The sequence below is a fragment of the Eucyclogobius newberryi genome, unplaced genomic scaffold, assembly GCF_026437365.1.
Source record: "Eucyclogobius newberryi isolate DKJ021-1_F unplaced genomic scaffold, fEucNew1.0.hap1 SCAF_8, whole genome shotgun sequence".
Taxonomy (NCBI): domain Eukaryota; kingdom Metazoa; phylum Chordata; class Actinopteri; order Gobiiformes; family Gobiidae; genus Eucyclogobius; species Eucyclogobius newberryi.
In genome coordinates, this window is record NW_027316500.1 from 4,343,641 (window position 1) to 4,356,396 (window position 12,756).

Sequence of the window (12,756 nt, forward strand, 5' to 3'; positions counted from 1 at the left end):
GCACTATGTGCGAGCAGTGCACTATGCGAGCAGTGCACTATGCGAGCAGTGCACTATGTGCGAGCAGTGCACTATGTGCGAGCAGTGCACTATGCGAGCAGTGCACTATGCGAGCAGTGCACTATGCGAGCAGTGCACTATGTGCGAGCAGTGCACTATGCGAGCAGTGCACTATGTGCGAGCAGTGCACTATGCGAGCAGTGCACTATGCGAGCAGTGCACTATGTGCGAGCAGTGCACTATGTGCGAGCAGGGCACTATGTGCGAGCAGGGCACTATGCGAGCAGTGCACTATGCGCGAGCAGTGCACTATGCGCGAGCAGTGCACTATGCGAGCAGTGCACTATGTGCGAGCAGTGCACTGTGCGAGCAGTGCACTGTGCGAGCAGTGCACTATGTGCGAGCAGTGCACTATGCGAGCAGTGCACTATGGGAGCAGTGCACTATGTGCGAGCAGTGCACTATGCGAGCAGTGCACTATGGGAGCAGTGCACTATGTGCGAGCAGAGCACTATGTGCGAGCAGTGCACTAAGTGCGAGCAGTGCACTAAGTGCGAGCAGTGCACTATGCGAACAGTGCACTATGTGCGAGCAGAGCACTATGTGCGAGCAGAGCACTATGTGCGAGCAGTGCACTAAGTGCGAGCAGTGCACTAAGTGCGAGCAGTGCACTGTGCGAGCAGTGCACTATGTGCGAGCAGTGCACTAAGTGCGAGCAGTGCACTAAGTGCGAGCAGTGCACTGTGCGAGCAGAGCACTATGTGCGAGCAGTGCACTAAGTGCGAGCAGTGCACTAAGTGCGAGCAGTGCACTATGCGAGCAGTGCACTATGGGAGCAGTGCACTATGTGCGAGCAGTGCACTATGCGAGCAGTGCACTATGTGCGAGCAGTGCACTATGCGAGCAGTGCACTATGGGAGCAGTGCACTATGTGCGAGCAGTGCACTATGTGCGAGCAGTGAGCAGTGCGCAGGCGCGCAGCTTAGAGGGAACAGTGCCATCTCTTGGGGAAATGTGGGCATTACAGGCGAAAGGTAAAATGAACGGCCATCCACAGTATAGTGAGTTTGAATCCCGACTCCAACATTTGTTGCATGTCCTCCTTTTTCTCTCATCATTCCCCTTCCTTTCTTTCTCATTCCATCTACTGTCTAATAAAGCAAACAGCAAAATAATATGTAATATAACTTGGACAAGCTTGGCAGGCCGGATTGAAAGGCCCAACGGGCCGGATGTGGCCCGCGGGCCGTAGTTTAGGGACCACTGGTGTAGAGGAAGATCCATCCCAGAGTTCCTCACACAGATCATAGAAAAGGAGCACCACACACCCTTGTCCACTTCATCGAACTGTATTCACTGCCTGTCTATTTTCCTCTTATAGTTTTCATTTTCAGTCAGCTGGACCTTTGTTATGGACGTTGTAGAAAGTCATTTGTTATTGTTGATTCTGCCGGATATTGTTCCAGAAAGAGGCAAATTATGTTGGCATATTTGGACCGACAATTTCCCCAGTCGATGTTTTCCTGCTGTTTTGTCGTCTTGTACTTCAATGTAAAACGACATCTAGTGGCAGCAGAGGGAATTATATAGAACAGATGAACAAAAGTTGGCTTTCCCCTGACATTCTAACGCTCTCACGCAGTTGTAATGATCATGATTTGAGGCAGAAATGCTCAGCATGAATATGGCGATTATTCATGGTTTTAAAACCAGCACAGACGATCTCAGAGCCATGTCATAGGTAGAATATGACCTCACACATTGGGGAAATTCAGAATAGTGTGTGTTTTTGATACTCAGAGGGAGATAACTTAAGCAAATAGAGTGAATGAAGCTACAACATCAGTATGTTTGATGAGGGAACAATATTGTAAAATGGTCAACATTTAAAGGAAAAAATACATTTTGCACAACATGTGTCCTTTAAGCTTTTGTTTTAACAGAACTGGACTAGTATTCACTGCCTGTCATTTTAGTTTCAATATCACTGAGATAAGTGTAAGAAGTATATTAAAACATTGCAATAATATGAAGATTGCAGTAATAGACAGCCATAGCACTATCTTTTCATTGTAATTATTTTACTATAATCTAAGTCAGTTGTATACACTAAAGGCAGCAAATTGATGGCTTTTCCAAATGAGGTCCAGATTTGTCCCGCAGACAGAAGCCCTCCCGCACTTCCTGTTTGGAGATAAAAGCCTCAGCCAATCAGCAGGGAGCGTTTATGGGCAGCACAACCACATGAAAGAGACGAGCCTCTGCAGGATACTATGTGCACTAAACCAGAGGCGGAGGAGGACACAAAACTCTATGTAATGAATGGAAATATAACATTATATCTCACAGGGGAGAAATCCACTTCCTATGGCAGTTTTCAATACAAAATAAAGTTCTGATAGAAAAAAACACACACTTAAATTCAAATTCAAGATATTTACAAGTGAAAGAAAAGGATATTTAAATAATATCAAGCATTAGAATATTTTTTCCATTTGACCATTTAAACCCCATAGAGATAAAAATAGAGGCTCAAACGATCACACAAGTAAGAAAAACTCTGGGTCGACAATATGTTTGGACACAAAACTTTTAGCTAATCTAGTACTACTATAAAGAGTGCCGTTATGCCTCTATTGCACTATGGTTCATTAAATTTAGAATAATAATAATTCATAATTTTGATATTTTAAGTGACTCACTTCAACAATACTTAGTTTTGCTTGTTGTTCTGTCCATACTGTACTTTTGTAGTATTTATCTTTAACCAGTCTTTTTTATACTAAGTAATTAAAGCAAAATAAATAAATAAACAAAATTAGAGCATGGAATGATTTAAACAAATTGTTTCATGAATCATGTTCCCCTAAAGGCTTTTAGCATAACAACACCCAATAAATCATTTCAATAAAGTGTGGAACACAGAAGATGGATATTTGGAGCATGACATGACCCAAGACCACCTGGACCAGAGGAAACCCACTGAGGTTTAACATGAGGCGTGACAGTAGGTGTGAGAGCGACCAGGCGCGACAGGGAGCACGGTGTCTCAGACAGAGGTCAGACGAGAATCAGACCTGGCGCTGCTTCGCTTTTTCCAGGAACTAAGTGAACACATGAAGGACATAGACTTGTGTAACATGCGGCCAACAGCAGCAGTGCACGCACGGTCGCATGGAGGAAAAATCCACACCGTCCGGAGGAACGAATGAAGGACTATTAACAAATCCACACGGCGAGATGAAGAGGAACACGTGGAGTTTGGACAAAATAAACTAGAACTAATTCATAGCCTACATTGTAAACACAAGTGCATTATTCCGTTATTATATATGTGTATCTTGCGGCAAGAGTGAAGAGGAAAGAGTGACAAGAACAACAGGCACGTTCAAGTGTAGCTGCCTCTCGTCTATACGATCGACGAGAGTTGAAGCGTCAAATGAGTTCACAGAAAAACGCCTGGCAACCTTGAACCAACCAATAAGGTCAAACCGAAAATGCCAAAGTTTCCACCAATAGGATCTGCGCAGGTCTAGCTTATCCCGAACGCACCTGAACCTTCCTATCTGGGTCACAAGTCGGCCCTTCTTGACTGTGGACCCTGGGAGCCCTTGTGTAATCACCACAGTGATGCACTGTAGTTTATGAATGTGTTCACTGACAATCGCAATGAAAAAAATGTAAATTCAGTCTCTAATGGTATCATATAAATGAGTTATTTATAGTGGAAAGATTATCTATAAGTGAAGTATGTAGGACTATAGTTTCTTCAAAATAATATAAAAGTATAAATAAAGACGAAAATCAATTTGTTGATAAATGTACTCATCTTTCCATCTATAAGAGAGGCTATTTCTAGTGTAAGTATCATCAGTAGCAAATGTAGCCAATCACAGAGCAGCAAAGACAGGAAGATGATTCAGTCTTTTCCAGTCAGTGAATTTCTGAAGAAAAGGCAGAGAACAGTGTAAAACAAGTCCACAGTTCCTCAATTTTTCAATAGATATGTGAGTGTAAGTTATATTTTAGATCATAACAACAAGAAGGTTTTGGTTTCAATTCCCTGGTTTTAAATATTTTTAACAATTAAACTATTTTAGTATATATATATATATATATATATATATATATATATATATATATATATATATATATATTATATTAAATATTTTGTGTTGTATTATTTAAATAGTGACTTCTCTTAATAGTGGAATGTGTTTCCATGCAGAGGTCCTGGCTCGCAGGGGTCTGCTACGTGAGCAGATGACATCACCCAAACATACAAAGGATGAATAAGTTTGTGTCACTGAGACATTGCTCAAACTAGAATAAACAGGATTTTAGTCACCTTTTTCTGCATTTATTTGACTTCTCTGCGCCTCTACGCAGAATTGTCACATCTCTATGTGTGTCTTGATGTGAGTGTCATGCGTCAATAAACAGGAAACAGCTGATGCTAAAATGCACAAGCTTTGTTTTGCTGAACAAAGTTCTGCTGAACAAAGTTAAGACTCTTAACCAACATATACATTTATCATCACTGGAAATGTGATATGGCGATTTATCACAAGAGGTAGTCAGTGTTTGGTGAGAAGTTAAAGGTGGTATGGATGATTTTTTTTCAGCAAATTTTTTATCATATTTCCTCGTGGCGTGGATAAATCATTTGTCCTGCCACGTATCAATCATAAAACGCACCTACCGCTCACCTGCAGCCGCGTCAGGCTCGTCCCCACGTTTCCGCGTGCCTAAGCGCATGGATCTATCATAATATAGTTCCCTCAGTGTACGGGGCAAAATGAAGACGGAGAAAGACAGTTCGAGCTGATCCAGAAGTGGACAGAAATCTACCGGAGACGAGCGATGAGATGCGATCCGTTGCGCTAATAAACAAACGCACGTGTGTGTTGTATCAGTCCGCACGGGGGAGTGGCATTCGCACTTCCGCCTGCGTTCTCAAATCGCCGAAAAATCGTCCATACCGCCTTTAATAGGGTCGAAAGTGACCCTCTGTAAGCTAGTACATAATACTTTTGAATCACACACAGTTGAACTCATTGCCTTTCTTTCCTTAGCTGAGATGTTTCAAAAGAGTTTGTTAAGAGTGGCGAGTTGAAGTGTCCTTTATCTCCCTGTCGTTTGTGCAGAGCTTAGCTAACTTTTTTCCAGTCGGAAACAACATGGACTAACTACAGTCCACTTCCATTTTACCGTAAGTTGATTTGAGCAAACCAGCTCCAAGAACAAAAATGTAAATGCAAAGAATTTTTTTTTTTACCTTTATTTAACCAGGATAAGACACTTATTGAGATTAAAAATCACTTTTGCAACAACTCATGACATTACACATACACTCACAGGCAATCAGCATCAAGTAACTCTCAAATAAAACACTTGCAGATTGAAAGCTTTATTTCTTGTTCATTTAAAAGTATTTTAAATTCAAACTTATCCGTTTTGCTGCCCATAATTCAGTCTCAGTCGAAATGTTGAGGGGCGTTTTGCGAATCAAAATCATGTCATGTTTATGTATCAGAAATTAGAAGATGTTGATCAAAATGTAGGATTCAGTCAATCTTGAACCCGTGGAAGGGCATCCAGAGGAAAACCATGGTCCAGATGTTTAACTAGCTTTCCTAGACACAGCTCAGTCATAGTTAAGTCATGCTGCTGCACTCTGAGTGACTCTCCCGCTCCGGAGCAGCAGTGCTGGGGTTAATGTGAAACAGCTGTGGTGAATCCTGCCCCAGACTTGAAGAGGAACAGACCCACCCAAAGACACTGACCCGAACTGCACACATGGGGTCAGTACGGGTCAGTGTCTTTGGGTGGGTCCTGTCCACGTGTCAGTGCGGTGCAGGGGGCTGAGCTAAACAGTGACACAAACAGCGCTGCTCTAGTTCTGCACAGAGGAAGAGAAAGCTTCAATTTATATGTAAAACACACACACACACACAAAATAAAATATACAACAAAAACAGTGAGGTTTAAAATGCAAATAATTAAAAGCCAGATGTAGACCAAAATAAACAAAAACAATCCCATCGGTTCATCCCACACACGTCACTTCAAACCAGGGGTTCAGTTTTCCTCCGAGGACCATATTCGAATCCAGGCAAGTGTTGGAGAGCGGACCACGATGATTGGTTTAACAAATTATTAATTCAATAATTATAAGAACTTTTCTGTAAAATATAGGCCACTGACTGTATTATTTCATCCATTTCATGCCATCTTTATTAAGGACACAATTGTAGACATTGCTAAGACAGTTAAAAAGTGGAAACTAAAATCTTGCGGGAGGCCGCATTAAAGCAGACCCCAGGCATAGGATCTAGTCACAATTGAAACTGAAAACTCGGCACAAATTTCTCAAATATCAGAACAACCCCAATCTTTACTGTCAGCTGTGATACTGATATTTATAGACGTTACATCTCACAAAAACGCACTCATTTGGCCATGCAAAAGCTGATTGAAAGATCCAGTATGGTAAACAGAAGTTGATGTTAATATAGAAATTGGAATAGAAAAAGCGCCATGGGCTTGTGACAAACATTTTGTCACAGTGCATTTGACTGATCCATAAATTAGTTGGGTTTTATCATTAGCTCCGGGATTTTGCCTATTGTTCATGTTTTTGGATTGATGGGGGAAACCAGAGCCCGGAGGAAACCCAGACACAGGAAGAACATGGGACTTTCTTGTAGTGAAGCAACATAAACATCATGCTGCTGGTCATATGAAAAAAAGAGTTGCTGTATGAATAATGAAATCCACTACATTTACTCCCTAACGCAGTGGTTCCCAACCTGTTTTAACTACGAACCCCATTTTACCCGTGGATATACATGAGAGTCGCCAAACATCCTTCAATTACCTGAAAAGCTATAAATGTATATTATTTATATTATTTATTTTTTTAATCTAGTTTAATAAAGATCTGTTTTCATGAAGAATGTTCAGAAGTGTGGTTTTAACGTTCTATTTCCATGGAATCATATGCTACTTACAGTGGCAGCAATAATTCCTCACTTTCTACAGTCAAATCCAGGAGTGCTCCATCTCAGCTGCAGCTGTTTGTCTGACCCGTGTCCCAGCTCTGCAGAAGTGGCTCCCAGCTCTGCAGAAGTGGCTCCCAGCTCTGCAGAAGTGGCTCCCAGCTCTGCAGATGTGGCTCCCAGCTCTGCAGGTGTGGCTCCCTCTGCTCCAAAGGCTTCACTCAGCACTTCAGACTCTGCTCTCTCTGCTTTAGTCCTACACACGAGTGCTTGGTCTTGGCTCCTCTTCCTGGTCCTATTTAGAGAGAGGATACAAGGGTAGAACATGAGGGACCATGCAGACGGAGCAGAGGCAGCAGATCGTGGCCCGGCGTTAACCACTCTTTAAGAGACTGCTGAGGTGGACATTCCAGAAGAACATGAGAGGAGCAGGTCTCATTATGCAAGAGATTGAAGTTTTAACCATGGCTGGAGTTGGGTTTGTTTTGTTTCAGTTACTCATTTTTGAGGGATCCTGCTTGTGTTCTTCAGAGCTCAAACACAATTCTGGAGTTAAACAAAAAAGTGTTAAAGTGCTATATTTTGGGAATTTATTCTCTACATTCAACTACGGCTTGTGTTCAGGATGACTCTTTGGCGGAGTCATATTTTGGTGTTCATTCATTGAGTGTTGAGGAGCCTGAGTTCATGTGCTCCACTCAGTCGTCTTCACGTGGACTTCACCGAGACTCTTGAGCCTGGTAAAAGTGTGTTTTTACTCCTCAAACTTACGTTATATCAAACTGTCCAGGGCTTTAAGACGACAATAACCCGTATAATAATATTAATTTGTATATTTTGTCTTAGACTTTGATGGCCGAACTTTCTAGCAGCTAACGTTAGCTGCTGAAGTTTGCCCCAAACTTGTCGGGATGCATGAGGCAGGTAAAAGTGCCATTTTACTAACGTTACAGTAGGCCTCCATCAGTATAATAACAGCACATTTGTATGTTTTGTCATGGACTGATTTTGCGAGGCCAGACTCACTTTCTAGCGGGTTAGCGTTTGGAGTTAAATTCAACATCTAACTTGGCTAGCTGCTGAAGCTAACGCCGCACATGTTGGACCATGCTTTGGCTCTGCTTTTTTGTCATTAGGCCCGAGCGCCACAAGCTGGCGAGAGGCCTATTAGTCTCGTAAGGCCGTGCGAAGCACGGCTGCGAAAGTGCGCACGTAGTGCGCACGAAATCGAGCGCGAAGCGCTCGCCCACTTCCAAACACTCACTAACGCACTCCTTCACTCATGCACGCCCCGTGCATACTAATTAGTTGTAGGAAAATGGAACATTACCGTTGTAAACGGGCGAAGCCCGTGCAAAAGTTCGCACTAAACGAGCACTTTACATGGGGATGACGACCGCAAAGCGGTCGTCATCCCCATGTAAAGCACTGATTTGCGCTAAGTAGCTCACGAATACATTCCCCATCTCTTGCATGTTCCGTGCATATAAGCATGTAACGCAAAAATTGAACATTATTACTGTATAGAGGGCCAAAAACACAAAGTGGGCGGAGCCCACTCAAAATTATCGAAAGTACCCGTCAGTGACCAGGGACCCACACCATGAGGTAGGAAAGCGCAAGCGCTTTCCGAAAATGTATAGTTTATGATATTTGAAAAATGGGAAACATTGTTTTCGCATCGGAATATTATTCTTTCTTTCTTCTTCTTCTTCTTCTTCTTCTTCTCGGGACCAACCCCCCTATTTTTCACCCAGTGAACATTGACGAAAAGTCACAAAAATTAGCACAGCTCTAAAAATCGTGCCTCTCTACATTCTGGCTATTTCCCTTTTCTAAAATTAAAAAAATTGGCGCGTCAGCGCCCCCAAATGTACCAAAAATGCATTGAGAGATGGGAAATGACCCCAAAAAAATCTGATCGTAGAATCATGAAATTTGGCGCAGAGGTAGATGGTGACAAGAGAAGTAAAAAATATTATTATGGCAACGCCGTCCGCCCAACCAAATGTCGGCCATATTGCTTCAAAAATGGCTAAACATGACTTCGGAGTTTTTCCAAACGTCGTACTTTTACCAACTCCTCCCAGGGCGGTGGCCCTAAAAAGATGAACTTTGGTGAAAATGCTACTGAGGAGTGGGACATCAAAAGTTCTCTCACGGTCTCTGTGCGGCGAAGCCGCAAACTGTAGCAAGAATTTCAGAAATCTCCCAAATTTAACATTTCTGCCGTTTGCGCAGATAAAAGTCCGAATTGCGTCAAATTAGAATCAGTTGTTAAACTCTTTGCCCTAAACCTACTTGAGGTGAAATAAATTAATTTGGAGCCACAGCGCCCCCTACAGATTTTATATGGAGGTTAAATATTTAGTTTTGCGAAATTATATGAAATTTGACACACAACTCAATTTTAGCATCCCCATCAAAAAAGTCAATGAGAGCCATGTCATAATTGTTATGGCGTTGCCGTAACGATGACCGAAACCTTCCATGTTATTCCAATGGGGAAATCGCCAGAACATGTTTACACTTTAGACTTTCACGAACTCTTCTTAGACATATTAACCTGAAATTTGGTGAGACTCATCTTCAGGGGTGGACCATCAAAAGTTATCCACATTTTTATTCTAAGAGTCACGGTGTCTGTGCGGCAAAGCCGCACATTTTGCCAAGAATTCAAAATAAAATTGCTTTTTGATGGTAAAACAAAGGGGAGAAGATGTGACAGCGTCACAGATTCAGCAGTAGATGTAATAAAAGGACAATTGGGGCGCGTTAGCGCCCCCTCCTCTTGCGGCGTGGCGGCGGCGTGGCGAGGGCCGATCATTGCCGCTTGCGGCTATATTTTTTGTTATTTTTGTTATTTGCTCTCCACAGAGCAAACAAATACACTGACGACCGGTAGATTTCTCTTTCATTTGAACAAAGCGTATCAAACAAAACCACACACGTGCTAGTCAGCGGTGAAGGGGCCGTAGTTTGTCACCTCCGTTGATCTAAATCGAGTGAGTACACATGCAAACACATGTCTAATATTTCCGTGGCTGATTCTTACCACGTGTAGTTGGACGCCACGCCCACGTCTTCATCAGACTGCACTGTCTACGTGCTTCTGATTACGGACTAGAAGAGTTCGGGACCATTGGTGCCTAGTGGTTTTGGGAGAATGGAACCACAGCATCTCAGTCGACTTGCACAGATTTATATGCACTTTGGACAATCGATTTAAATTAGACGAGGTAAACGTAATGACTGTCACTCAAAGGTGTTGTTAGCTGTGGTTGGAGATGGAGATACACGGCAGGTATATAACTTTGACAATTTGACTGCGTTTAGCAAGTTTTCATGGCCAGTCTCTGTTGATGCTTTTTATATACAGTCCTAAATCTATTGGTTTTCATTGCAGTGTAGCAGTGTGCCCATCACACCGGCAGATGGCGCACATCTGCACTATAAAAACTCCCTAGCTCTTGCGTCCCATGTCTGCCACTTCCGCATTCTGGTTGGTCGCGAGGGTTGTCTCCTGAAGGCCAGGTGAACATCTTTCTCAATGTCCCGCAAAATCAGTGTATTTCAGTACTTTTAAGATTAGCGATTGTGGACTTTAGTGCCGTTGGATGCAGGACGCTGCACGCCGCATGTCGCCACCCTCCATTGCGCCCCATTTCAAGTGTGGTCCGGCTGGCGGTACCGGGGTCCTCCGTGTAGCTGGCTGCAAGGTGGTCATGTCCCCAGCTGGAGTCCTCGGTGTAGCTGGTACCGGGCGGGTCGGGCAGGAATGTAATGGCTCGTTGTGGGGGGCCCTAACGTGGTGCGTCTTGGACTGTGAAGATCCAACGGAACTAGCCCTTTAACTCCCCTTTTACTCGCCTTTCACTGGCCCTTTTACTCGCCCTTATACTGTCCCTTTCACTCGTCTTTTAATCACCCCGTTAATCACCGTTTTCTGTGTACTATTCTGTTTTCCTTTTGTTTTACATTTGGAACATATTGTGTACTGTACGTAATGTGACTAGAGATGATCACAGACTGTAAATACCACCAGTTAAACTGCTAACTGAAAATAAATTATGTAACTTAGTCTTTTGTCCTGAGGGTTATTACTCTCCTCCTGCAGAGACAAAAAGGCAACTGGGAAGCTCAGTGAATTTGTTTCTGCAGCTGAACTTGAATTTCAGTCTATTTATTTAACTGTATTCTGAAATACCATGGCAAAGGTGTCCAGACTTCAAACTCGCATGATCAGAATAATTCGTACAAAAATATTTGTAAAAGTGATTGACCAATAAAATCAAAAATTGCTAACCACTAAAACTGCTGTCTGCATAAAATGATGGGGTCTCTGTTCAAGGTAAGAGAAGGTGCAGCAGATGAACCACCAAGCTTCCTGCAGTACTGCTCTGCGGCCTGTAGAGGCCACTAAAAGATACTGTGACTTCAGCCAAGCTTCAGCAGCAGAAATTAGGGGGAAACGGGCTTATTTGGATATATTTCAAAAGAATTTAAATGTAGTTGTGAGACAGTATTTATATCACTCACTTGCCTTGATTGCCCTGACCGCATGCTACATACTAATCGTGACAAGTCGACCATTACAAATACGTTTGTTAATCGTTCTCTGGACTATACAGGCAAAAACAGATACAAAAATATATTTTATAACAAAGTAAAGTAAAGTTTTAAAAATATATTTCAGATTTTTGTCAATAATTTACTTTATTTGTAAATTGTCTCAATCTAAAAGCTTCCAATTAGCATATTCCAACCTATATTTGGTTGATAATGTATTTCAGTCTCAGTGTACAACAGAACTAATAGTTAGTGACAGCCCTAAAAAACAGAAGGAACCCCTCTTTTTTTGGGTTGCCAGAGTGTACACGTAAAATCAGTAACAGCTCTTACAGTCAAGCACATATGGAACTAGTCTTCATATAACTTAAAATCACAAATAAGTGTTCACAAATGAGTTTACGGTACATATTTGTCTCCCTGATGCACACAGGACACATCCATAATCACTGGTGGATATGGTCTTGTTGCTTACAAAGGCTGGCCTTCCACATGTGCACTGGGCAGCCACAATGGTGCAGTGTTTGGTGTGAAAGCAGTGCACTAAAGCCGACGGTGGGAAAGGGGCTATTTCTGGATTTGTGAAAATACCACACAACTTCCTTGTTTCTGGGTGAGAAGAGAGAGGGAAAAAGTTGCAGAAGGAAAGACATGGGCGGGGCAGACAGTAACTGGCATAGAGCATGTTTACACCACCTACATTTATTATTCTTACTTCAAATGTAAAGTTGGTAAAGGAAAACGTAGGTTTTATTATTCAATTGCTAATTAATTCGTGTTTTAATGTTGTTTCTTGATCAAAAACATTCTTTAGGTTGTGCGTGTGTTTATAAAAGTTTCTACAGTTACAACTGAACTTGAGATTTTTAATCTCAAAAACAAGAAAAACAGAACTAGCACAATCATTGCAGCAGTTCAAAGATTGTCGAATGTACATATGTTGAGCTTTCAAATTATTCACTGTGATGAGTTTTTGCTCAAATTTATGGGGGGAAAAAGGGTAGTATTTTACTTGCAGTATATGGAAAGGCCATGGCTCATGTTCAGCTCCTTCTCTTCCTGAATATCAGATCTGCAGAGGCAGCTCTAGTGAGACTGAGCCATAAGATGAGTGTAATAAAGTCTTGTAGTGGACAGGCCAGCTCTCTCCTCCCTGCCACACTTTACTGAAAGTTGAACAGCTGAA